General features: G+C 36.2%; 1 long non-coding RNA gene across 2 annotated transcripts; it reads left to right on the top strand.

Moving 5' to 3' along the window:
• The first annotated feature begins 1,183 nt into the window (after positions 1-1,183).
• On the top strand, positions 1,184-17,787 carry LOC128087712 (uncharacterized). 2 transcript variants are annotated; one of them, XR_008209960.1, is made up of 6 exons: positions 1,184-1,634; positions 7,033-7,091; positions 8,546-9,597; positions 10,096-10,258; positions 14,360-14,456; positions 14,841-15,576. It is a non-coding gene; the product is annotated as an uncharacterized LOC128087712 (long non-coding RNA). The 2 variants fall into 2 exon arrangements; XR_008209961.1 differs by lacking the exons at positions 14,360-14,456; positions 14,841-15,576 and adding an exon at positions 17,180-17,787.
• The last annotated feature ends 8,103 nt before the right edge of the window (positions 17,788-25,890 follow it).

Below are 25,890 nucleotides of genomic sequence, written 5' to 3'. Positions count from 1 at the left end.
TAAAACAAAAGTACCAGGTCCTCATCAGAATGAACAAAGATAGTTCAAATTCAGGTACACATCAACATGGGGAATCAAAAGGCTATTAAATAGCTGATAATAATATCTACTGTGTAAACCAGTTTAACGTAATGAAAGCACGGATATTTTCCTTCTCTTTTACCATCTTTTTGTATTGTTTTCCTTCTAATAGAAAATGATTCACAGCTTTCTATTAGAAGGAAGCAAATGTATCCTTAAAAAGAGAAATGGATATTACATCCTTTTTGGGAGGAGTGTAATTTACGTGTATGTTAGGTATTTTAGTTCTGACTGCAGTGCCTTGTGTCTCTCCCTTTACTAATTGTATGATACCCATTTAGACTACACTGATTTTTATTTATTTATTCATTCATTCATTCATTTATTTTTGTGCATTGTGGATTGTAAGTGGATTGCTTACACAGACTGCTATGCAGTTCTCAACTCTACTTTGTAGTTGCAGTTGTAGCTGTAGCTGTACTTGCAGTCACATGGTATCTGCTTTTGACTGCAGAGCGCTTCAGTAATTTGAGAACAGATTAATTCCAGAAATGAGCTGATAAGTGTCCAATTGATGAGAAAGTAAATAAACAAGATCCACTTAAGTTCCTTCGCTTACTCCACTTAGTATGTGCTCAGGTGTCCACATTTGGCTCAAAGAAACATTTTTTCAACTCCACATTTTTGCATAATGGTTCTCTGGTGACAACAGTTGCCAAGCTAGATACACTCTCCTTATGCAAAGGGTTTACTGCTCCATAGCCCACTGGTGAGGAGGAGGCTCTTCAGAAAGAGAAGCTTAAGAGAAAGAATCAAATGGAGGCTTTAGTCTCTTTTTCAATGACATTGAATGTGTCAACTAGAGAAAATGCTGAACTGGAAGGAGAGAATCATTTGGACTGGTTGGTGCCTGGACTTTCCTTTCTGTTGGTTATGAAAACAGAGATATTGAAGGACAGTTAAATAAGATCTTGATATCTAAAATTTTTTAAAGTGCAGCCAGTTCTGAAAGCTGCTCTGCAGCTGAAGTCCAGCATTGGCAGTACCTGAAGGTCACTTTCCCAGCTTGATCATGAGCACCTTGTCTTTAATAGGGTTGGGTACTTAGGCTTTTAAGAAATCCATACCTAATTTCCTTTAAGAAGCACGCACTACCTTTTCCTTTTCTCTCCAAAACAATCAACATTCACAAAGAGTGTCTGAGATCAGGCTCAACAAATGAACTGAGACAAGAGAAGTTCTTCCAGTTTCCTCCGGTAGTTCAGGTTTGTGAAATTACAACAGGATGCAAGCATATGTTTTGAAGCTTCCTCTGTTGAATAGAAATACTTCAGACAACTGAAGCCTTTCCTAGACTTCTATAACTTTAGAGCAAACGTTTTGAGATAAACTGAATAATGTATATTCTCTCTAGACATCATAAACATAGAGTGCAATATATGTATGATATGTATCTCACTTCAACTCTTCCCTCGTAGGAGTTAATGGCAGGTGATATTTAGAAATGGCTCTGATCATCCTGCACAGACTGAAAAAAATGAGCAGGGCTGTGAGGAAGTCACAAAGCATTTTGTATCATCCCTGTAACATTGAGATCACTGTTACATTCTGAGGTAACAAATGACTCTTATGTCTCCACCTTTTTCTTTCACATGTTTTCAGTTTCTTTGCATCCAGCATTGTCGTTTAGATATTCTAAGCCAAGCATGTAATTGAGAAATGATAATTAGAATAGTTCAAAATCATTATAATGGAATTATATTATTATATTATATTATATTATATTATATTATATTATATTATATTATACTGGAATAAGCACTGTATAGTGCTGGGGAAAAGAAATATGAGGGTATTTATCAGGCAAATTAGAAGTATTTGCCACCTACTCTGTTTAACAGAAAACATTTGATAGGGACATTTTAGCCCTCAACTCTTCTTGTAATTGTGACACATAACTGAAAAGGAGAAAAATCTCATAACACAAGCTTATCTGTGTGACATTGTGACAGTTCAAAGTATTTAAGGGTAACACATGATGTAACTTCTGACCAAAAAAAAAAAAAAAAGAATTAATGAGAATACTGCTCCCAAGATGACTTGGGCTTTGGCTTCATTTCACTTTCATTTCAGTTTCAGGTCTGTATTCATTAACCAAGGATAGCAGCTCTATAGGCAGCCAATGTAACTGTACAAATAATTCTATTTGTTCATTTGTTCATTTATTTATTTTACTGAATGTATTATGTAGCTCAACTATTGAATATACGGCAGTAGGTTTTAACAATGTAAGCTCAGAGTAAGTGGCTGTTTAGTTTGTGTGAGTGTCAGAGAGAACTGCACATCTATTACAAATCAGAGTTTTCCCTAAGGATAAACAACCCTGTGTTGGCTCCAGTTCATAATCTTCTGCAGTAATATTTCCTGTCCACTTGGCTTCAGTGGAATATTTTCTCTCACTGTTTTGGGTACTGTGGAATAGAGAAATCTACATATTTTTGCAGGCTGGATTCAGACACACTAAGTTTTGCCCGGTACCATTGTGACTGAGTGGAAAGATACCTACAACTAAATCTATCACTACATAACCTCTCATAGCTCTCTTGGAAAGAGTCCAGCGGAGGGCCACGAAGATGGTGAAGGGCCTGGAGCATCTCTGCTATGAGGAAAGGCTGAGTGAACTGGGTCTGTTCAGCCTTGAGAAAAGGAGACTGAGAGGGGACCTGATCCAGGTCTATAAATATCTAAGGTGTGGGGGGCAGAATGGTGAGGCTGGGCTCTTTTCAGTGGTGAGTGGAGACAGGACAAGGGGAAACGGCCGGAAACTGCAGCATAGGAAGTTCCGCACAAATGTGCGCAAGAACTTCTTTACAGTGAGGTGACGGAGCACTGGAACAGGCTGCTCAGGGAGGTGGTGGAGTCTCCTTCCCTGGAGATGTTCAAGACCTGCCTGGATGCCTACCTGTGCGACCTGGTGTAGGGAACCTGCTTTGGCAGGGGGGTTGGACTCGATGATCTCTGGAGGTCCCTTCCAACCCCTACAATTCTGTGATTCTGTGATTCTGTGATAACCCAGGCTTACAAAATTTTAAAAACTCTTCCAATTAAAAAGCAGCATACTAAATTAATGTTAATGATTAAAGAAATAATCCTGATCAAATGATTTATACAAAGGAAGAACTAGAAATGAGAAAATCATAGAATCAGGTCGCTCAGATTGGAAAAGACTGTCAAGTCCAACCACAACCTAACCAAACTACCCTAATTCTAACAACCCTCCACTAAGTCTTGTCCCTGAGCACCACATCCAAATGGTTTTTAAACACATCCAGGGGCGGTGACTCAACCACCTCCCTGGGGAGCCTACTCCAGTGCTTAACAATCCTTTCTGTAAAGAAATTTTTCCTGATATCCAACCTAAACTTACCCTGGTACGACTTGAGGCCATTTCTCCTTGTCCTGCCACCTGTCACCAGTGAGAAGAGACCAGCCCTGCTCTCGCTGTAAGTATCTTTCAGGTATTGGAAGAGAGCAATGAGGTTTCCCTTGAGCCTTCTTTTCCCCAGACTAAACAGCCCCAGTTCTTTTATTCCCTCCTCATATAGTATATTCTCCAAGCCCTTCCCCAGGCTTGTTGCCCTTCTTTAGACCTGCTCCAGCACCTCATTTTTTTTTCTGTATCGAGGTGCCCAAAACTGAGCACAGTACTCAAAGTGTACTCACCAGTGCTGAGTACAGGGGCAGGATTACATCCCTAGTTGTGCTTACCACACCCTTCCTGATACAAGCCAGGATGCCTTTGGCCTTCTTGGCCAACTGGGCATACTGCTGGCTCATATTCAGCTGACTGTCCATCAGTACACAAAGGTCCCTTTCCATCAGACAGCTTTCCAGCCACTCCTCCCCAAGCCACTCCTCCTGTAGGGTTGCCTGGGGTTGTTGTGACCAAAATGCAGTACCTGACACTTGGCCCTATTGAAACTCATACAGTTAACCTTGGCCCATTGATGTAGTTTATCCAGGTTGCTCTGTAGTGCCCTTCTCACCTCAGGCAGATCCACACTCCCTCCCAATTTGATTTCATCTGCAAACTTACAGACAGTGCACTCAATCCCCTCGTCCAGATCATTAATAAAGATGTTAAATAGAAGCAGCTCCAGTACCTGGCCCCGGGGGACAGTGCTAGTGAGTGGCTGCCAACTGGATTTAACTCCACTGACCACAACTCTTTGGGCCCGGTCATCAAGCCAGTGTTTCACCCAGCACAGTATATGCCAATTCAAACTGTGGGAAGCCAGCTTCTCCACAAGAGCGTTGTGGGGGACAGTGTCAAAGGCTTTTCTGAAGTCGAGGTAGTCCACCGACAGCCTTAGCTTCATCCACTAAGCAGGTCACCTTATCATAGAATGAAATCAGGTTTGTCAAACAGAATCTACCATTCATAAACCTATGCTGACTGGGCCTTATCCTCTGGTTGACCTTTAATTAGCCCATGATGGCTTTTGATATTATCCATTCTATAACCTCCCCTGGCACCAAGGTGAGACTGATAGGTCTGTAGCTATCAGGATCATCTTTCTGGCCCTTTTTGAAGATGAGCATCATGTAACAGGTCATGTTGCTAATATTTGCCTGGGTGTTTAGTCTTGTTCAGTTTTTGAACCAATGCTCTTCAAGAAAATTGAGAAATGTGATTTCTGAGAGAGGTAAATGAATATATACTTTAAAGAGAATTTAAAAATGAAGAGTGCACAAATATTCAGTTTTTGTTATTTGAACTTGTAATTCATTCAGAAAAAGAATTTGTTGTGTTGTAATACTGAAAGTCAAGAACAGCATGCTTACTGGTCTTCTCCAAATGCAGATTTCTCAGATAAATAAAATATTTTGTTTTTATCTTTTACACATGAAATTTTCATTTACTTTCCAATTGCCTGAGTTGACTGACGATGGTGAAATTACTCAGATATTTTGCAAAGAAATGAAACCATTTGATAACATTATAAAGATCAAATACTCGATCATAGCTCTTAATAGATAAATAGAGAAACACATTAGATTGTTATTAGTGTTATTAATTTTTATGACACTTTGATATATAGCACATACCACCTTGTACTTACATGTATTGATCAGAGGTTTCTGTCCATTTCTTATAAAAGTACCCTAAGACATCAGCAACTGCATGGTTCTGACCATCTTTCCTTAAAAGTATCCCACAACATGGGATAGTGATATAAACGTGATTTCCAAAAAGTAATGGGGATGTTTTGGAAAAGTGAACCTGGATTGTGTGTTGATTAATTAATATCAAAGAGAAACAAACTAAGAAGTAGAAAACAAAGCTTCTTTTATTTAGACAAACCTTGACAAAAAAAAAAAGGAAAAAATTGATAAAGTTTTCTGAAAACCTGGTAATTTTACTCCAAGTATAGTAGATTAATTCAGAGAAAAGATTATTAGACTTAACTAGATAAAGAAAGACAATAGGAATAAATAGGGAGTTTACAAGAACTGTGAAAAGAGGTATCAGCAAAGAAAACTCCACCAGGGAGGTATTACATCTTGCTGAGAATGTCTTAACAAGTAAAAACTTCTACAGCTATATGAAAAGAGCAAGGACAGCAAAAAGGGAGTCAGTATACAATGGGGACATAGTAGAGATTAAAGGTGCCTGGGAATTGCTTTCAAAAAAGGAAAAAAAAAAAAAAAAAAAAAATTCTTTCTTCAGTTTTCAGCAGAATAATGGTGCTTGGCAACGTCTGTCCCACTGAGATCATCTCCACTGACACAAGGGACTTTATTTCCCCTACTATGCAAGGAAAATGAGAGTAGTAATTATATCACAGTTGCTTATTCAAGTTTGTATCTATTTATGGCAACACATTAAGCTTATTTGCATTCAAGTAAATTCAGTTTCACCCAATGTTAACACTCTGGGGTTACTGTCAAAAACTCAGATCTCCTCTGGTTGAGTTATTTTTGTTTGTTTGTTTTCCTTTGCTTGTTAGAATCTCTATATTCAATGCATTTCTTTCGTGTGGATTATTCTTCACTTCTAAATTAGTGAGGGTATTAATCAGCTTTTTTAATTGAATGAGTTTGATTTCCTTGGTTTCATATCCCTTTAAAAGCCAAGTTAAGAAAAAATCAAGCACGCTGCTAATTTGGTGAATTTAAACTTCTCATTTTTCCCTACAGGGAAGTGCAAAGGTGTATGGGAGGACAGAGCTTTCTCTTTGCACTCTGTATGTTTGGCCGTATAAAAGCAAAACCTCCTGAGAGCTGGACTCTACTCTCTCAAGTGTGCATCTCCTCTTGCCAGAAATACTAGCTGACATAATATTAGCAGAGATCATTAGCTATTCTTTTAACTTTTTGTTTCAGATAGATAAAGATTTTTAGGAAAAAAAAAAAATCAGGAAGAAAAAAAAACAGAAAAATAAAACTTTCACCAAAAAAAAAGCAATTACAGCACTGCAGAAAATGTGCCAAATAAAGAAACAAGGAGGATACAAACTTTCATAAATCTTTGTACAGATAGTGTATGTGCATATACTTCATATACATAGGTCATGCTAAAGTAATGCCTTCTATTCATTCCCATGGAAAATACAACAGATGTAAAGAACACAACAACACTATTTGATAAATTCTGAGCTACAGAATGCTGTTTTTCAACATAGTTACTGCCATTAGCTATGTGTTGTCACCAGCGATGAACAAGAGCCTACATGCCACGTTTGTTAAAATCTGCATGGCCATCTAGCTTGTCTTCTGCGTCGCTTTCACATCACTCTTGCCACTGCTGAAATGCACACCCACTGCCTCACTGTGATCATATCCACTGTTTGGTCTCCATAAATGTTCAGCAAACATTGATGAAATGTCAATGGATGCCATTTTTTCCTTATTAATTAGAAAATGGAAGTAATCTCAAATGGTATAAAGCCAGGGAATGTTCTAAAATTTTACAAGATCAGCTTTTTCTTTTGTGTTTCTTTTTCTTAGTTGGTGTTCACAAGATGAGAGAAGGCTATTTAGAGAGAATGACTGTATAATCAGAAAAGGTATGAACTAAAGAGACTTATGATTGAAATTAGAGGATTTCTTTTGAAAATAGCAGGTTTCTGGAAACACAGAGCAATAACAAAACAAACCAAAACCAATATAAATCAAAACACATTCACATACACACACACACAAAGCCCCACCACCTTGAAACAAAATGTTCCCTCCCCTCAAAAAAAAAAGCAAACAAAAAAAGTCAAGAAATAAAATATAAATATACTTCAAGGTAGACTTTACATGGGCTATGAAAGGAATTACATGAAAAGATTGTCTGTGATTGCAGAGAATTCCCCTTAATAACCCAGGCAAGCTTCCCGACTGTATTTTATTAAGAAGCGACTTCTTCAAGGGGTGGATTCAAATGGGACACTACTTCCCATGGGGTTTATTTCATTCACTTTATCTCAGCAGCTCCTCAGTATTATCTGTATCATTTGAGCTTCTGGACAGGGGCTCAGCAAAACAACAAGGAAATTTGTCACAAGATCTGGCATCAAGTCAGATTTCTGAATCAGGTATGCTGCTCTCTTATTTGGTCTACTTTTTGCTTGTTTAAGGCCCAGTTCTTTGCAGAGTTAACTGAGTGCTTAATATGAACTGCAGAAGTCTCTGAAAACCTACAGACTTCAGTGCAATTTGAAATTGAAAGCAGCTTTTTAAGGGTGATACAAGAGCAATTTTAGTCCTCAGAGCATTTCTTGGTGACCTGAATGCACACCTTGTTGGGATGACCAGACTTCCTAAGATCCCATACCCAAATCCCTGTAAATTTCACCTGCTCTTTTGATCTTTCTGAGCTGTACTGGATTTTCTAAATGTTTTAAAAGTGAAACCTTTCTACCAGGATGAGCAAATGTCACAATGGCCTCTGTAGATGCTGCAATTTATAACTCCCCCCCCCCCTTACTTTATTTTATTCTTATCAAATTTGTCCTTCTAAAAGACTTTTATTTACTGCTGATTTGCTGCTTTGAAGTCCAAAAGCAAATATCTTTCTATAGAGCTTCCTGCATATGGTATTTTTTATTCTGGAAGTTCTTTGCAAACAAGATGTTGTTATTGTTGTTCTTAATATTATTACAATTCCTTTGAGTTTTTAGTTTTTTTGTTTGTTTTTGTTTTTTTTTTTGGTAAGGAAAGAGATCATATCAAGAATAATTTTTTTGTCTTAGGAATTCCAATTATTTGATGCATCATATCATCATATCATATCATATCATATCATATCATATCATATACCATAGTGATGTGATCATGCCCTAAGAAGGGCACAAAAAAGAAAGTTTGATAAAATTGACCCATACAGAAGATTACATTTATTGATCAGCTCCCTACTGTGCAGAGGGAAGCAGTGAGTTTGGATATTGCTTGCACAGCAGGGGAGGGAAGATGTTGAGGTTCTTTCTGTTCCTACCTAACATCTTTACTCGAGAGTAATTCTTGTATTCCACAGAACCTGGAGTCCCCAAAGAACAGTCTGCTGTCTGGAAGCCTCATTCCCTACCAATGAGTGGAAAGCAGAGCTGGCTGCCTGCTGAGCAGTGAGGTGAGGAGAGAGATGCCCCTTTTCTTCCTCCATGGAGAGAATACTAGCTCTCCTTTGACACTGCTGCTGAGATGGGGACAGTGTCCAGGACTACCTCAACTTGCAATTTGTATAGTTAAGTAGTCACATATTTTAAAGGAAAAAAATACCAGGAAGGTTCCAGAACTCCTGGTGTAAAGGAAAATTGGACAATGTAAGCCCTGAGGGTTTAGTCAGTAAGGCAATTATTTTTGATAAATTAACTAACAAACAAAACAGCAGTACTTTTGAATGTCATAGATTTTGGTGGATAAATGAGGACAAGAAAGGGGGAAAAGAAAAAGAAGAAAAAATCTGAGTTTGGCACTCTTTCACCCTGCTCCCGAAGGCTACACTGTTTTGAAGAAACTCCCCATTGCATGTTGTGGTTTTGTACGTATAGGACAGAACTACAAATGAAAAGTGACTTTCCTTTCCTTAATGATCCTTAAAAACAGACCATTAAGAATAAAGAAGTGGCTTCTTCTCCTGCCTTGCATATAGAATTGGAGCCAAGGGATCTGATTTTTCCATTATGTATCTAGAATATTTTAAAAAATTTTGAAAAATTGTCATTTTAGCTGTTTCCTAATGTGCATATAATAATTACCTGATAAGGTGTTTTCTTCAGTGCTGTTAGTTTATTTCAACAAGGTGTTTGAAGAGCCTCAGACATTTTTCCCTTTGTTGACTCATTAGCACCAAAGTGCCATTTCTAAAAGGTTGTTTATAAAATCCCAAGAAAAACAGAATTTGTTATCTGCAGACATTGAAAAGAGATAATTAAGAGGGGTTGTGAATATGTCAAAGTACTTTTTTTTTTTTTTTTTTTTTTTTGGTGGCTATGAGAGATCATAAAAAAAATTGGAATATGGCTAGAAAGAAGCAAATTATTTTTGGATAAGAGATGAGAAGATTCACACTAGCAAAATCAAAGCATGGTGAGTTCATCTTTTCCTACATATAAGAATGAAATTGTCATAATTTATCTGTATTTATTATGAAAAATCTTCAGCTTCTTTTTAGCCCCTTCTTAAGAAAAGTCATTACAAATATTCTTGAAAGCAATAATGTTTAAAAAAAAAAAAAAAAAAAGCAAAAGAAAGCAAACAAGAAATAGACAAAAAAAATCCAGACTTTAAGTTCTAATCTTCTGTAATACACAAGAAAATTTTTCTTGTGATTTTCTTGGTTATACAGATAGACAAGAGAAAAATAAATACAGCTTTCAGATCTCTGAGGTCATATTGCTGTTTCCAGCCAGTGTCTGAATAGCGGACATAGCAAAATATATACAATTGCAAACGAGTGATATACATACATAAATATTTGATTATTCACAAAGGAATTGCTTCATTTCTAGCATTTCACATTTGTATGTGTACCTTTGGAGGCATTTTCAGCAATCTAACAGGCTTACCACTACCAATATTTTTAAGGTCAAAGCTGCTGAAACAAACAAACAAAAAACACTTCAAACAAAATGTCAGAAGCCTATTCAGACACTCCATTGGCTTACTGGGGAAAATGCAAATATTTCAAAATAGCACTGACCCATTTAGTGTCTGTGATATATCACTATTCATCTTTTTGAACTTACAGGTGAGTATAAAATCCAATTTATTCTTAAGCTATATGAAATAAATGTTATTTGCAGAGCAATAACTCACACTGCATATTAAAGTGATTTCCTCCATTTATTGCTTCTCTGTTTTTTTACACTGCAGAAGACAAGGTAAAACAGCCTATAGAAACAAACAAAATGTAACAAAACCATTTGTTTCTTTTCCATTCTTTTGCAGTTAAATGTAGGCTGTGAAGAGTAAAAATAAATAAATAAACATAATGTGCAATTAAACTTGGCAATGCATTATATTTGACTGTAAAAACTGTTAAGTCCTTGGAGCTTTGAGAGCTTTGGATAACTCTGTGTGGTTATGACAGCATATATGAGTAAGTTTTAATTAAATTAGTGATTACACTCTCTGCCATGGTGTGATACATAACACAAACTATAAGCCGCATTTTTAACCTGCAAGTAAGATCATCTTCAACCTTCAGAAAGCAAAGAAAATAAGGAGTTCTTCAGCCTTAAACAAAACATGCAGGATCATCTGAAGACTTTGACTGTACTCCAAGGGGGCAGAAAAATTTGTCTACTACAAAGCAGATGTGCAAACATCAGAAAGCAGGATTTCTACAAAGCAGCTTACTTTTGACACTGAATAATTGATCTACCTGTCAAAGTGCAGTGGTAGGTTTGACCTCAATGCTAAGCTAGTGAGAGACATGCATCTAATTTTATGCACGTTTTAATTTTGGTAAAACCTGTCAGGTAAAGTACATGTGACCTAAGGAATGTTTACAGAGACCAATCTATAACTGCAAGTACTTGAGTAATGGATGGAACTGTTATTTCTTGTGCAACTATTTTTCTGAAACTTGCTCCTCGTAAATGGATCTATGGCATGGAATGGATGTTTTATTGTTCATGCTCCTGAAGTTTATAACAAGGCTATCCTACAGGCTAATGGCAAAATAAGCTATGATCAGACACTGTAGCAGAATGTAAGCCAAGAATATTCAGCTTTTTAGCAGAGTGGTGCTTACTTTCCAACTGATATATAGATTCATTTAGAAGTGTAGGACATCTAGCACAAATGCCTCAAAACTTACATGTCTGAAATTTCTTCCTTACTTGCCCTTCTTGGTTTTCATAGAAATCCATGCACCCTGAAGATTACAGGTAGAAAGCTTCTCTATTATGTTCAATTTTTTAAAAAAAGCATATAATTTCTTTTAAATTTATTAATCAGATCATGGAATTTAGCTAACAAACGGAAATAATTATCTCATTCAGTTCCATATAGATACTAAGCTCTTAAAATCCATTGGATTTAAGATTAATAGAAAATCTGAATTTAGAGAAAAATCCGCAGATTCACTTGCTTGATGCTATAGTACTACACATATGAAATAATTCTCATACTAAAATATTAATTTCCAGATGTGAAGTCTACTTGAAAAAATAATCTTTGTTCCTAGGTGAAATGATGCTTTGTTCAGGTTAGCTGTAATTTTCAGAAAATAGGTGTGCATCAATATTTTAGAGACCAATTTTACTCCTTATTCCTCTTGTTCCAAGCAGAAACAACTGTTGGATTATGATTTTATTACTTTTCTTCTTAAAAAAAAAGCAAGCAAACAAGGAAAAAAACCCCAGGATTTTTAGAGAAGAATTTCATTTTTCCTTATATTTGCTGGAACTGAGGGACATTTTTCCTAGGTTTCATTGCTCAAGAAATCAAAACAAACAAGCGAACAAACAAACAAATAAATAAAATGAGACTTTAGATATTTGTTGTTATATAATTCCCACAAGATGTACAATTATTAATTGGTTTATTGTGCTTTAGTTACTCTTGCAAATGGGGATGTAAAGTTTTAAATCCATTAAACTTCTTTTTTCTCTTAGCTTTGCACAAAGATCACTCTTCGTGTGGCACTGTGTGAGGCAGACCAACTAACAGATGTCAGAAGTGTGCCATAATGGAGATGATTTTCTTCTAAATCTGTTTTCCACAGTTATGTTGTAACTGAAAAACAGAATTTCTTTACCTAGGGATTATGTGAGAGTTTTAATAACTATCTCAGACTGTAAGTGGTTTGACTCTTTAACTGTCAGAAACAGTCACTTCGAAGTGTACAGCTCTATATTTGTTAATCTGTCATAGCAAATTTTTTAGCAAGGATTAGTCCCCAAGTTCAACCGTTGAAGGTAGGTTGAAGCAATGCTTTAACAGTTATTAACTATCAGGCTCCTCAAACTGCCTCTTTATAAGAACTTTCTCCTTCACTGCAATGAGCAATAATTGAAGCCATAGAAACAATACTGGGTTAAAGTATGAGAAGAGATCTGATGTGCCTCTGTTAAACAAAACAAAAAAAAATTTTGGGTAAAATTCATGCTTTGTATTCATACAATATTTTACACATTAAAACATCTTATTAGTGGAGAAAATGACTTAAATAAGTACTAAAAAATATAGTTGTGTGGGCTGAAATACTCAATATCAGGTAAATACAATGCAACTAATAGACAAAACAGAAGCAGAGTCCTGTATTCCATCTGCTTCCCCCTCCTCAGAGGCTGCAAGGAGCAATGTGGTCACCTGTCAGCCCCCTCTACTCTGTAAGCCCAGGTGTTTTCAGCCTCTCATCACAGGACATGCATTCCAACCCTGTTACTAGCTCTTCTGCCTTCCTCTAAATGCTTTCAAGGATGTTAACATCCTTTTTCTATTGTGGAACCCAGAACTCCACACAATACACAAGGTGAGGATGCACCATTGCCAAATATTGCAGGAGAATCACCTCTTTTGATGCAAAAATTCTTACCAGGCAAGAATCTAGGATTCTCAGATATTAGTTTGGACATTAGTAGCTGTTGCTACCCTACAATGTGTTTTCATTTAAGAAGTCATATAGATGTTTGATGACCAGTTTGAATACAGAACTAAGATTTTGCCTCCATACAAACACTATGATCCTTGTTCCTTGTTTGCTGTGGCATTTCCTTCCACCTCCCTGTCCACTGAAATGTAAAAATATATCATTTCCATTTATTTTTATTTTTTAGTTTTGTTTTGAGGTATAAACTGGTAGAGGGGAAGCAGTGAATTTAAGAAAACACCAGGAAATTATGCTTTTTCACTGTTTCTTTTCTAAAATCACCGTAACGCAGATATTTATTTATTTCACATGACTGTTTTCATTATTGCTTCTTTTGTACTTTCCCTTCCTTCAGCTGATGGACAAATACTTTGCATGTAACAATTATGATTGTTATGCTGCTGAGTGTATATATAGTGCTGAGCCTCATATTACAGAGCAGTGATATATGCCCAAGGAAGTTAAAACACTGTTTTCAAGTTTGGTTTGTGGGCTTAATTGTCTTAAGAATAGCATTTTATAATCAATCACATGAATGTCCATTTATAAAGAGAAAAAAATGGAAAAATAATGGGAAAATCTATTTTGGAAGGGATCTCTGGGAAGCATCTGCCACAACCTTCTGTTGAAAGGAGAGATTTATTCAGTCTTATCAAACTGAGTCTTGAGTACTTGTAACAGGGAGATTCCTTTGTGTAGCCTATGCAAATCCTCAATTCTTCTCATAGTGAAAGATTTCTTTTCTTATATACAAACTACATTTCCTTTGAAGTAACTTATGCCTATTTTCTATTCTCTTGTTGCCATTAATCTTCATGAAGACGGAATCTCCATCTTCTCTTTTAGGTATTGGAAAACTGTAATTAGCTCATCCTTGAACTTTTCCTTCACAGATCCTCCAACTTTTCGTCTTATGTCAAGTTTCCAATGCAATAAACACTTAGCTGGCACTCTGCTGGGCCCTCTCCATTTTTTTCCCAGTGTCTTCTGAGCCAAGGTAGTGAAAACTGGACACAGGATTCTGAGTGCAGACTAACAAAATATGATCAACATTAGAATTACTGGCAATTGTAGCTCTTGTTAAGTAACTTAACAAGAATTAGTACTTTGTTAGTTTTAAATATCAAGCTTTCAAAACCTGAACATTAAGGTGAATGCTTACAAGAAAAAGCAAATTCATCTGCAAACAGTAGGAAGACAAAAATTCACTTCTATATCATAAATTCAGTTCAATTTTTCTTTATTTTTTAGGTATAAATAGCAGTAAGAGAAAAAAGAGTGAAGTTCTATTTCCGGTGAATACAATAACTCTTGGCTGGTAAATTTTTATCCATGCCTTCTATCTCAGGTGAGGTTCTAGTAGCTATTATTCAGCATTTTTACTCAAATGTTGAGAATGACAGTTTCATACTATATATTGTAAAATATGTAATGTGAAAGAATTTAGCAATTATGTGAGTATGAATGTATAAGACAATTTTGTGATTACATAATAGACATAAATGAGAATATAAATAAGGAACTTACAGATTGAAAATTTTGGGTAGGTGTTCAGAGACTTCTGTGCCTGAACAGATGACTAATTGATACGTACATAATAAATGTACATATTAAAAAGTACTCAATTACTCCTTCCTCTTATGTCTTCCTTCTTTGCTGTTGGCACTCATCTTCCACAGCCTACACAACAGAGGAGAGCTTGCTATAAGGAAAAATGTTTTCTGTTTTCCAGGGCAGCTATTGGCACAGGCTGCCCACGGTAATGGTGGAGTAGTGGCCTCTGGAGGTTTTCAAGAGAAGGGCAGAGGTGGCACTGTCAGACATGGATTAGTGGTTGTGGAGTATGGCACAAACATTGCCTGCTGAAGAAGGGGAGATGTCGTGCAAGACTGGAGAACGGGATGGGGTATAGTTTTGTCAGCTGTCCTCTGGTTGATGACAAGAACTGCCCCTAGCAGTGCAGACCTGATAAGGCTACAGCTGTGCCTCCATCACATTTAATAAATTGTTATGGTGCATTTGACCTGTGTCAGTGAAGTACACTGTAGTCCTTTCTTCTCACTGGGTGAAAAAAAACAGGGCATGAAGTGGGACAGTGGACTTGATGGTGATGGGTTGGACTGGATGATCTTACTGATCTTTTCCAGTCTTGATGATTCTATATAAAAAAGGCTATTACTTCAGAAAGGTTAACATAAATTAAAAATAAATAAATAAATAAATAATCAGAGAGGTGAAATTCAAGCTGTTTATTCACTTAGGGATAGTCGTTTCCTAACCTGAACTACTTGTGACATTTTTACTTGGATATAGAGGGAAAAAAAAGCTGAAAAATTAACTCCATGTGAAAGCAATTCTCCTTCTTGCTACACTTTAATAATACAGTTAGCAAAATATTTTGATTTTCCTTTCTTCTGGGGATGCCTCTGTCAGAGCAGCAGTGAGAGGGTTAATTTGCATGTTCCTACTCTCCTTTTCTTACGCTCATGAATCTTTCAGATATTAGGATCCTTTAGACTTACTATGTCTTAGTAATATTTCTGTAAAGTATCCTTGTCTAGAGAAACCTTATATTATGGAAGACTACACTGATTATAGTCTTCTAATGATCTCCAAGAATTCTCTCAGCCTTCCTGTTTGGAAAGCTAATATGTTACATTGAAAGTCCCACTGTTTTGTCCCAGCGTTGTGGTATTGTGATTTTTGTTGTTGGCATTCCGCATCAGAATGTAAAACAATGGGGGTTAAGAGATAATGTTCTGGTTCCGTGGACTACCTTTTTTGGAATTTTTGGGTTCTTGGAGAGGAGGTGAGGAGCAGCATTCCCAGAGGACTGACTGATGCACAGAGGAAGAAAGATGGATGTCCTGGCAGAACACCAGCTGTTCTCCCTTTCACGGACTTGCTCTCTCTTGGTTTGTTGTGGAGAAAAGCATGTGCTTCCTCTGCAGTCTACTAACATAAGACCTCATGTTTGGACACTCATTTCTCTCTCACTTCGTTTGATTTTGTTGGATTTAGTAAACTGATGTTGCTTCTCAGATCATTGCCCTTGTTTTTTGTCTGCTATCTCCCTAAACTTCACCCTCTCCCTGTCTCTCAGAATCTATGGCCTGCAAGTACCTTGCCTCATTAGTCACAGGAGCGGGGGCTGGTCATGCCCCGCTAGAAAAGGGGAACTAATTTTATTTTCCCCTCTCTTTTGTCTCCTTCCGTGTCTGTGCCCCTGTCACGGACTCATATCTAGAGATAACTCCATGAAACCCAACATGAACATTTTTAGAAGGGGATTATCTACTGAGTTTTCTGAAATGGATATTCAGCTTTATTTGCAGATCTCTGTAATGCAGTGGCATCACACAGATGCTTACAGAACCCTGTAAGTGTTGTAAATCTGAACTTTCATCTACGTAGCACATGAATTTGTACATGCTGAAATTTAATCTGGAAAGTGCTGTGTGGAAACCACAGAAAAGTGAACTGATACCTGACCAGAAATCAATAACCTGCATCAATTCAAGTGGATGCTATAGGTTCTGCAAAACCCTATTACATAATTCCCTGATAAAGGAGTAAATTTGCTGAGTACCAAAGCTTTCTGCTTAAGAGGTCTCCTCTGCAATTTGCCTTATCTGTTACCTAACTGAAGTGATGAAAAACAGAAAGCAACATTTTCTGTTAGTTTATTGCTTTGGCTCAGGGATTCTCATATTAGAGTTAACAGCCACTGAAAACAGCAGGTGGTTATTTCCAATGGAAATGAGCAGCTACTAGACTGGAGGATCCTCATTTACTTAAACCCTGTGCAGCACTTCTAGGAATATTATAAACTGTGGGGTCTTTCTCATTTGTCCTTGTTTTAGCTGACATTGTCATTCCTGACTATACTATGAGTGTAAATGATGATCTAATGTCACTTCTATAATTACTTGGCACCCTGAATAAGCCTTAATCCCCCTGGGTCAATAACAGCTCTCAGTTTGACAGTCAATAAACAAGGTTCTGAGGATTGCTGCAGTTTCACTTTTTTTTTTTTTTTTTTTTTTTTTTTCCCCTTGCTGGTGCGTTTAGTAAATGCTGTTATGCTGTTCAGGAACGCTTCAGGACCACTGAGGAAAAAAGCTTTTCAACTCTTACAAAGGCTTCTAACATGTAACATGCCCAATTCATCTCCAGTGGAAGAATTGAGAATGACTTCAAAGGAAACAAGGACCTCAATTTAAGATGCTTCTCTGAACACGGTCATGAATGACCTGTATGTTAAAGCCTCTCTGTATGCCTCAACTTTTTTGGAAGAACTTGCCTTTTGTTGCTGTTGCGATCTAACCAGGTGAATCCAAGTCATTCAGTCATGAAATAAAACTAACTTTGTTATGCTCTCTGTCCTCAGATGGCATCCAACAAGGACAAATCAAATGTTGTTGCAACACTAATGCCTGTGCATTTTTCTGCTGATCTTAAGACCACAAAATAATTGCTGCTCAGTGACTATTCAAGGCTTACCTTCACAATGACTGTCTAAAGGTCACATTGACCATACGTTTAATTGTAAGTTCTCCTATTTCCTTCACATTTATCATTATGGGAAAAATACCTTCTTTACTTGTGCAGTATTTTATCATAAATAAATTCAGGTACCATTGGTCTAAGAATTAAAAAGCATCTAGCTATTCCATTTATGCCAAGCCCAAGAAAGACTTTATTGGATGGGAGGACTAATTATGCTGCAACCAGACACAGCAGTCACTGCAAAAATGACATAAATTGGGGTTATGTTGAGGAGGTTGAGAAGCAAATGATAAATAAATGGCAATGGTAAAGAAATATGCCAAATCTTCTGCATGAAACGAAAATTTGCAACTTCTTGAGTGATTTAGCCTTTCAACGGACTTACATGCCATAGAAACTCTGATTCATCTTGACTTCTAATCCATACAATTGTGTTGAACACAGAAAAACAACAGTATGCATATAAATGCACGTATATATACTCATGAAGGAGAAGGGAAAGAGAGAAAGAGAAAGTAACACCAACAAAGTGATCAAAGAGAAGACGGAGAAAAATATTCTAACGGATGTGGGACAGATCCTTTTTTCAGTCTGAGATCAGTAGTCTTCCATTAGTAGAAGGCAGGAAATAAAGTTACAAAATCTTGAAATAATTATTTTTGTTTTCAAATCTCTCATATTTATGTTATTTATATTTCTTGTATATCATCACATTCAGTATTTATTTGTATTTCTTGTACACATATCTAGATAGCTTTGGAGTCAATGGCTGAAAGTCGGTATTATAAAGAGTCAGCTGTATCACTTTCAGAAAAACTATGCCTGCCTACTAGAAATTAAAGTATGAGGGCTAATTCATATTTGCCTAATTGAAAATCTGTTCTTTGAGAGAGCAAGCTTGTGCAGATTCTAAAAAGAAATACCTTAATATATTACATTCAAACACAGATGAAGTGTTCATTAACACACTGAGAAAGTTAAAGGTAAAATTATTGTCACAGAGACTAGGAGAAGGAAAGGGAGTTGTTTTCTTTTGATTGCTTTTCTAAGTATCAGAGACATCCTGAAGTCCCATGTTTAGGGAGCTTGCTGATCTACAGATAGTTTCCTGGGTAGTTTAGAAGATAGTCTTGGGACTGTTAGAAAAAAATGCATTGAATTCTTTTGCCCAAGATTCTTTCCAAAGTGAATAAACATTTAAAACTGTGAAAATAATTTCTGTGCGCAGTTAGATAACGAACGGGACAGAAAAACATTTCTAACACTCTTAGGAATAAAAAACTGCTACTTTAACTCATATGTATCATATGTAATAAAATCCTTAAACTTTTTGCTGCCAAAGTACCCATAGCTTTAGACTCCTCTTATTGGCATCTCTCCCTGTGGCTGAGAGTTAAGATTGCCATACCTGTAGTTTCACGACATTTCCACAATAGAAGAAAAAAAACAGCAACACACCTTTATTTTTCTACATATCAGTAAAAGAATCTCTATGGGAAACCAAATACAACAGGAGAAATAAGTGGGAAAAATAGAAGTGTAAATAGCTTTCATTATTATTTTGTCCCTTCAAATAATCACATTACATTTCTTGATCGGTGTTCTGGCAGGAACCTTGCACAGGCATTCAAAGACTGACTCACACAGAAAGTGCAAAAAGAAATCTGTGAGGAACTGGGAGATTCCACCAATGGAGGTAACAGAAGACTGACCTTCTGAAGGAAGATCAGAGCAGTGATAGAAGAAGAGGAGACACTGCTCCAGGACACCACAAGCCAGCACCAACAGGCTATAGATAATTGAATAGAACGGCCTCCAACTGGTGGTTGTTTTGGTATGCAGTAAAAACACATATAATAATATGTGTTGAAATATTATTTGGGTTTTCTTTTCAAAGAACCATCAACAGCAGTACTGCATATACGGTTTTTACTTAACATTCAGACTGCACAAATAATAAAATATTTTTTTATAACATAAAACTTAGTGATTTTTTTAAAGTATATCTTAGTCTAACAGCTTGACAACTGACTAAAAAATACCCATCTTGAACACTGGTTTGTCCGTGTCCAACTGTTATCTCCCTGAAAAGGCACCCCTCTACAGACATGGAAGTATACTGAAATGCCAAGAGTATTGGTCTTCATGATATCTAGACTCCCTTGAGGCTTTTCCCAAAGAAAGATCTTGCTGAATTTTCCCAGATAGTAGCTGAAATTTTCCTTGCTGTTGTCCAGATCATCATTGTTCAAACAACGAAACCATAAATTGCTTTGTTCAGAATTATTGCTGTTATTTTTATACATTTAGTATATGAATCCAAGAAAAGATTTTTCTCTTGAAAAAGTCTTGTAGATGTGAGGACCATTCATCTTTCCGTATCAGCCAGTGATGTAAGTGTAATACTCCAGGTTGCTCACTGGTGCCTGCATAAATTCAGAACAGTTTTGTTGGCTTTTTTTTCCCTGTATTTACATGTACAGACATGACTGGAAAAAGGATGGGGATATGATAAACACCCCATTCAGGCAAGCTGCTGTGCCTAGCTCCTCCACAGAACTCAGTCCTCCACATATGGAGCTATCTTTCCATAATTAGTTGGTGACTGCTTGCGCTCAGAATGTTTCAAACTTCTCCTAGAGAAACTATATGATTATGTCTTACACAGGTATGTTGTTCACTGGGTGGCTGGGTTCATTGCAGTGAATGGATTTCAATCCAGTAAGTGGCCAGCCACAAGTGACATTCCTCAGGGGTTAGTGCTGGGGCCAATTTTGTTTAATATTTTTATCTGTGATCTGTATGAGGGGGTTGAGTGCACTCTCAGTAAATCTGTAGACAGCATCAAGTCAGATGAGACTGTTGAGTTTTTTGAGGGTAAAAAGTTTCTGTAGAGGGATATAGATGAGCTGGATTGATGGGCCACATCCAGTTGCATGACATTCAACAAGGCTATGCACTGAAAGATATGCTTGAGTCACTGCAATCCAGTGCAGTGGTATAGGCTTGAGGAAGAGGCTGATAACCAATAGACTGTGTTTCATAGTCCCTAGCACACTTTCAATTGAATGTTGAAAGCAGGAATATGTTTCCAACCACACTGCTCTCTTATCTCTGCATTATCAAATTGTATGACTTGGGTATCAAAGCTGCACTGGAAAATTTGAAAATATAGAAAAATATTCTATTATCTTCCTGTGCTATTAAAGTTTATTTAGGCTTACTGTTTTTATATATAGTTAAATAGGACTAATGCATTTTTCTTTAACAAAGGAAATCCAGTACTGACATAGTCAAAATAGGAAGCTGAGTGAAATGTCTGTGAGTGGAAATTTTAGCAGTTTTGTTATGATTAGATATAGTTTCTTTTTCCCTCTCCCGTTCCCTCCCCTCCCTTCTCCTTCCCTTAACTCACTCCCCTTCATTCCCCTCCTCTCTCCTCCCCTCTCCTCTTCCTTCCTTTTCCCTTTCCCACTTTCTCTTTCCTTTTCCCTTTGTCTTTTCCCTTACTTACCTCCTCCTTTCATTGAAAGTCTCATGCCAAAGTTTCTTTATCTTGATTTTACCAGTAAGACAGTACAACCATGTTTTTGTACCAAATAATTTCAGATTGCTTATTTGACCCAAATCCTGAAGATATCTTTAGGAAAATAAATCAATCAGAGATACAGACATATACAGAAGAACATCCACAGCTACAGAAAAGTACCATGCCATAGTTGAAAATATTTGTATTTATTTATTCAAGAGCTTATGGTTGGTTTGGGTCAGAAAGAGGAACAAGATTTAGAACAGGTATGACTGCCTTCTGTTTGCATCTTGCCTCACCAAAGATAAAGAACTTTAAGGTGTAGAGCATGATGTTTTCAATTTGCATGGAAAGGTATTGCAATTGCATAACTTCTTTTTAGAATATGTTTCCTTAAAATGAAAGATACATAATTGTGAAAATATAAATTAATTCACATTTTGGATTGCATTACCATTGGCTAAGCTCAAATTATTTTATTAAGCCCGAGTAAGCAAAGAGAGAATCAGACTAACTGGGTATAAAGCATGACAGAGAAGAAATTTTTTTTAAGTGGAAAGAAAAAGAATGAAGTAAAATCTTGGTGTTACCAATTTTCTCTGTCACTATCCTTCAGAAAAGGCAGACAGAGATGTTGGGTCATCTTCAGATAAAGTGCATCACTTCTCAGCTGCTGCTGAAGTGAGGATATGAATCAAAGAGTATCTACATTTCAAATTGTAAAAGATGATGCTTAAAGAATTATAAAGTGAAATATTTTGTAAATATGACTGGGTCAATCAATATCAACAGATTCATTCATTATGCATTCTTTCTTCAGGACTTTTTCCTGAATTTGATTTAAAAAAGAAAAAGAAAAAGGAAAACAAACAAACAAACAAACAAACAAAGAGAAATAACCAGGCTTTTTGCTTCTACAAATTTTACTCTAAATTTCATACAAGGAGTTTTCTCCCAAGAGTTGCAGTATTTCTCAATTTGTGTTAGATAACACCCAGGGAAAGAACAGTCTTCTGTTCTATTATTGAATTTCAGGTTCTTGCAGAAAAGCAAAGCAGTAATGGTAGAATTGAGATGACTGATGTTTTTTGGATAATCATTTATTCATTTAAAAATGTCAGCCAAAATGGAGGGCTTTACGAAAGCCAGAACTCTATGTGAAGTTGGATTACCCAGCAAGGTTTAGCCAAAATTAGCAAAATTTAGCATATATGGTGAAAATTTGTTTCAATATTTCTGAAACATTTTTCATACACAGTACTAAAAACCAAGGAAATGAAAGAGGCGTTATGTCAAATTAATTCTCTGATGACAAATGACAGGGAAGAATTTGTAGAAAGTCTCCAAGGAAACCATTGGTGGAAGCAAAGTAACAGAGGCCAACTCATAAAGTCACAGATAAGTTGCTGTTAGTTAGACTATAGAAAGATCACTGCATTTCTTCAAGGCTTAAATTTTTCTTTAATATAATCTGTAAGAAAAATATGTTTGATATGTCTTATTAGTAGATGATGAGGCTGGAAAAAAAAGTTCTAGTAAAAAGGACAGATATATACTGCTAAGTATGCCAAACAAGAACCAAATATTGTGGTTTTATTTTCTAATTAAGAATGAATTGGACTCCAAATGCCAAAAACATAGGAAATCCAAACCTATGTATGTTTTACATGTATGAAGATCTTGTAATTTTTGCAAACTACTGATTCATGAGAAACTCCCCTTTATTTGCTATTAGAATATGCAATACACTTCAGCGTTTCACTACATTTCTTTAAAGACCATTAACACTGGAGGAAGATCTTGTCAGAACAAGTTGAAATCATTTGTTCTACTAAAAGATGTCATACTAGAACTGCTGTTTTTTAGCAGAAACATGCAATTTAGATCAAAATTTCAAATTTACTTTCTTTTTAAAAAATATTCAGGCAGAATTTTTAGTCAAAGCCCAAGGAAGACAGGCCTGAGAATCTGCTGAATTGTCATTGCAGTTGCTACTTGTGAGATTCATGTTCAAGTTCACAGAATCACAAAACGGTTTGTGCTGTGATTATTATTGCTCAAGTATTTTTCTTTTCCACACAAAAGGATATGTACAGTTAATTTTTTTTCATTCATATCTTATTCTTAATCACAAAATAACTTACAAAGTGGAATGGCTGTAGTAGGGTAAGTTGAAAAGAGAATGAAGATTGATTCTGTGGCCTGAAGGTAAGGTGCTCAAGGGATTCAAGTAAATCTGAAGCACTCTTCTTCATATTTCTTTCCAAGAAAACACAAAAAAAAGCCTTCATCTGAAAGTCAGATCGACACCAGTGCTAGAAACAAAACGTTAGCTAGTGTCATTTTTTTTCTTTTTCCTGCACTCTAGATTCTATACAATAGTTATAGTAAAATAGTGCTTCATAAATAGAGGAATGTGCATGTAAACTCATAAGCATCTTTTAATCATTTTTTTTTCAAATTCCCCCAGCAGTCCAAGAGTATTTTTTTCTTTCCTAAATTCTCCACATAGAATGAACACGAAATCCCTGGTCATTGAATTTCAAAAATCATCTCTAACTTTCCTGAGAGTGAAATGACCACTGTTTTAAACAATCTCAAAAAATAGCTTAGGATTTAAATACTAGATAGCATTTAAATTGCCAGCCAAATAACCAAGAATGTGTTAAATAGATCAGAAAACATTCATGTAATATTTCAGACCCTACTCAAAAAAATACATATATATCTTACCATTGGTATAAGGAAACACTTCACTTTTTCATTCAGTGCTACTATGTGGTTTACTTTTTATGACATACATTTCATTTTACGTGGACTAGTTACAGCACTGCTTATAAAAGAAATCAATCTCATCAACTAAGAGGGGGCAATTTTTTCATCTCCAGTGTGACAGGAAAGGGTACTGTGAAATGAATTACTGGAGGAAAGATGTGAGGATTACTTCTAAGTACTTGCTGACAGTTCTTCCCAAGTATCCTTTGACACAGCTTCACTGGGAAGAGACTTGTGCTTTACAGAAAAGGTGCCTACTGAAGAGCGATAGTTTGTGGAAAAGATCTTTCAGAGCAACCTGAATCAAAGCTGTACTAATATTCATCCTACTGCAGGTAAAAGTTTAATCTGCCTCTAGGTGCTCCATGTCTCCACTGAAGTGAGGAAGGCATAGTGCTTCTAGATATGCAGTTATTTAAATAAGAAGTTTCCTTCTTATTTATTTATTTATATATTTATCTGTTTGTTTGTTTGTTTTGCTTGAAGCAAAGACATTTCAGAACTTCAGTGATTGTGATGTTGGGATAGGGATGTGGGGCCAAATACAAATGCCAACAAGAAATCTTCAGAGTGAGAATAAGAACTCTGAACTGCAGGTGCTATCTTCAGATATATCCAAAATTTGTAAGACTTGCACCTTCCATGCAAACTGCACTTTACTCCTTATAACATAGTTCACTTCTTTGTCCACTCTGCTGTTGAAAACTAGGATCACTGGTAATTCTGCTAATTCTCTATGGCTTTTCTGTACATGATTGCTTCTCTACCTGTGTCATCAGAGAGAAATGCAGCAGTCTTCTATCAAATATGCATGTAAATACCTGCATAAATACATACACATGAGTGTTTCTCATATTATTTAGTATATTCCTTGTGTATCTGAAGTGCACTGGCATAATAGATGAGAGCATTAGGGAAAATCTTGGTATCATTTAATAGAAATCTTTGTATGTTCCATTTATATTGCTTTATCTAACTTATTTCATTAATTCATGAGGGACAGTTCTGTTGTTAGAGTTGATAACACAAAGAATGAGAGAGAAGTACCCCTGAGTAAAAATCTTATTAACAGCTATTCAGTGAATTTAATTCTTTCTGGAATACAGCCACCAATTACTTTTTGGCATGCTGACTCTCACGGTATTTATACAAGTAGTTGCCATGTGTTCACACCGTCAGAATAACCCTAATTGGCTGAGCAGTTTGGAAGCTGTTGCATTCTGGCCTAACCTGAGCTCACATTGACTAAGGAAATGAGAAAAGACAAAGTAAACTTGATATCAGTGGTACTGATAAGAAGGGACACACAGCATTTCCCCACTCCTTGAAGAAACAGTGTTTTTTTATTCTTTTCTCTCTGACACATTCTAAGCCTGGAGATCCCTGCTTAATAAATTTAATTTAAAGGAAAAGAAAAGGCTTAATATAAATAATTAATAATAGGAAATTCTCTATGGCATTTTAGTGAGTAATCCAGTAAAAACAACATATATGTAGGAGGATTGAGAGCCATTTGTGTAGACTTCTAGATGCGAAGAGGAAACACAGGAAACAGTTCTGGTTTCAAATTTCTGATTTGAAACCTTGGTTTCAACTCCAGTGAAACCAAGGAGATTAGACTCATTTCCATTTAAAAAGAATGATTTCTGTAGTAATTCTTAGTCCAGGCTGACGTGGAAACTGTAAAGTCCAACCTCCTTTTTATCTGATGGTAACCAATTCCATGCAGTGATGAAACAACTGTGTATGATCAAGAGCTAATACTGTGAGGAAATGTTTCCTTATTCTAAAATTTTATTGACTGATTTAGTGTGACCTTGTGTTTGTATACTTAAATTTCATTTACACTGAGATTTCTCTACTGTAAGCATAGGTACTCTTGTTGTCCTTGAATTTATTATATTCTTTTGAGTCCTGTGGACCCATGACCTGAAAAATAACTTGTAAAAAAAAAATTGTCTCAAGCTAA

Source organism: Tympanuchus pallidicinctus, unplaced genomic scaffold (assembly GCF_026119805.1).
Source record: "Tympanuchus pallidicinctus isolate F22 unplaced genomic scaffold, pur_lepc_1.0 scaffold31, whole genome shotgun sequence".
In the NCBI taxonomy this organism is placed as follows: Eukaryota; Metazoa; Chordata; class Aves; order Galliformes; family Phasianidae; genus Tympanuchus; species Tympanuchus pallidicinctus.
Note: the sequence above shows the minus strand (reverse complement) of the source record. Positions and strands in the feature narration are given on the sequence as shown.